Source organism: Lolium rigidum, chromosome 5 (genome assembly GCF_022539505.1).
Source record: "Lolium rigidum isolate FL_2022 chromosome 5, APGP_CSIRO_Lrig_0.1, whole genome shotgun sequence".
NCBI classification, from domain to species: domain Eukaryota; kingdom Viridiplantae; phylum Streptophyta; class Magnoliopsida; order Poales; family Poaceae; genus Lolium; species Lolium rigidum.
The window spans coordinates 171,412,005-171,414,762 of NC_061512.1; positions in this window are offsets into that span (position 1 = coordinate 171,412,005).

Below are 2,758 nucleotides of genomic sequence, written 5' to 3' on the forward strand. Positions count from 1 at the left end.
GAATGAAGATGGCAAAGGGGAAGGCCAAGAATGCAATCATAGCAACTCGGTTGGTCAAAGGCTATGAATACTTATGAGATCAAAGAAGGAGCCATCTCGCATCTTTGAATTCTACGTTGACATGAAAGGTAAGCTTGCTCTGGTGATCCACAGTCTACCTGATGACTGTGATGACTCTGATTCATCTGAGTCATCAGAGTAAGTGCTCAACTTCCCTGAGTCATCCAGTTAGTTATGGAGTATTAGTTGTCTTAGTTGCTATGGACTGTTAGTTGTCTAAGTTGCTGAAGTAAGTGCTGAACTGCTGAACTACTTTTGATGCCTACCAGTGGGCATGCTACTTAAGATGCCTGTGATGCTTTTGTATGTAATGCCTGACATGCTTTTGTATGTAATGCCTGACATGCTATGCCTGTGATGCCTGTGATGCATCTTACTGCTATATCTGTGATGCCTGTGATGCATCTTTACTGCTATATCTGTGATGTATGTGATGCTTTTGTATGTCTGTAATGCATTGCCGGCACTTTTGAAGATTTGCCAGCGAAAGAAATTGCTGGCAGTTACATGTATGCCTGTAATGAGCATTGCCGGCACTTTTGAAGATTTGCCACGAAAACATCTGGAGGCATATCGATAAAGTGCCGGTAATACTGAGCATTGCCGGCACTTTTGAAGATTTGCCAAGAAAACATCTGGAGGCATATCGATAAAGTGCCGGTAATACTGAGCATTGCCGGCACTTTTGAAGATTTGCCACGAAAACATCTGGAGGCACTCGATAAAGTGCCGGTAATACTGAGCATTGCCGGCACTTATGAAAATTTGCCGAGAAATCGATGAGAATTACTGGCACAGACCCAAAAAATGCCGGCAAAGATTACAAATACAGGCACATTTGAGAAGTGCCGGCAAGAAAGTGCCGGCAATTCTAGCACCTGACGTAGTGGCTGATGGCCGACCTGGAGAAGCTAGCACTGTCGGACCTTCCCCACAGCATCAGGGACCTGCTGGAGAAGCAGAGCCATGCCGTCCGAGACGGCTACATGGAGATGGACATCGCCACCTTCGACGACGAGGCCATCCTCGAATTACGGAAGCAGCTTGATGAGTTCCTTCGAGAGTCGCGACAGGAAGGCAGCGTGATTGCGGAAGAAGTCGACATCGTAGGCGGTGTCTCCCCCTTGCCGCCTTTCGCGCCAGTGTCTCTGCGGCCCCTCGCCGAGGACGAGGACAAGGAGTACGTGGACACCTGCGGCGACGCGTCACCGGCAGTGGTGACCCAGAAGAATCTCGGCGACGACGAAACCCTCAGCGCCAGCGGCAGCCCCTGCTCAAGCAGCATCACCGATTCGTCTCAGGCGGAGCGCGACGCCACGCTGCTCATGGCCAGTGCCAAGGAGTCTCTCGCCAGATGCAGGGCGAGGGAGAAGGCCCGTCAGGACGTGCTTCGGACGGAGAGGATGCCCAAGCATATGACCACCGAGACCATACACCCGGCGCTCCTCAACAGTCTCGGCATTGTCGAGTACGACTACCACGGGGCGATCCCCTGCACCTTTCTGCCGCGGCTTGGGCTATTCCTCAAGGACGACGGCGATGAGGAGCAGATTCTTGACGACGGAGAGATTCTTGGCGACTTGGAGGAAGGCGAGATCCGCTTCTGATCTTGCATAGCTAGATACGGGCACTTGATGTGTTGTTCTTGATTCCTTCTTTTTAGTTGAAATGTTCTTTGATGCCTCAAAGAAGGCGTGTAATAAGCTATGTAATATGTATGCCAAACGCCATTGAATACATGATATTGTCTGATCGATTGTTGGATCGTCAGAGCTGCAACAGCATTGTCATCGTCAGAGCTTTCAGGAGGACTTGGCTAGAATTAGATGCCGCGTGTATGCCTGAAAGAAGGCTTGTAAACTCTGCACCATGTATGGGTAAACGTGATTGAATATACTGTATGATATGTGTATGATTAATTAGATCTCCTTCCTGCTGGAATTATGTAGTACTCTACTTGTTTGCAGTCCGTAGATGTTAATCTGGGACGGAGCGACACAGACAGGGGGTGCCAATTTTCAGTATCATACTGACGGCAGGTCCCAAAAAAGGGTGGTGTTCTTCTAGATTGTCAAGTGCAATCAGCACACACAAAATAGTCTGCAAGAATTTGTCATCTGCGTCATATATAGAGCTCCTTGGTAAGTCACATTGCTAGATATAAGTGTATGAGATGAATAAAAGTTGTTGAAATAATCTTGCCTCTAATGCCGGTTAGTTATGGATTCTCTAATGCCTCTAATGCTAGATATAAGCGTATGAGATGAATAAAAGTTGTTGAAATAATCTTGCCTCTAATGCTGGTTAGTTATGTATTCGGGTTTGCTAGTATGTAGCATACATTTTACTTGAATATTGTAACAAACTCTCCATGTTCAGCTGAAGATCTCTGAAGTCTGAACATAGTCTGTTCAGCAACTAGTATCTCCAACAGCATTACACATCAAATTCGCATTCCAAGGTAGAGCTATGTGAGATTCTCTGCTTTGCTAAAGCAGCAGCAGTACACCTTATTAAAAACCTTGCTTTATTCAGTATTTCATCTGGAGAACACTTCACATATTTTACACGCTCTTTCGTTCCATTCAGGTCAACACACATGGCTATATCCAGATCTGACATTTATTCGAGTAAGCTTTGCCGTTCTTCAGTTCACAAAAGGTAGCACTGGCAGATCTACCAGCTCACTGGCAGATCA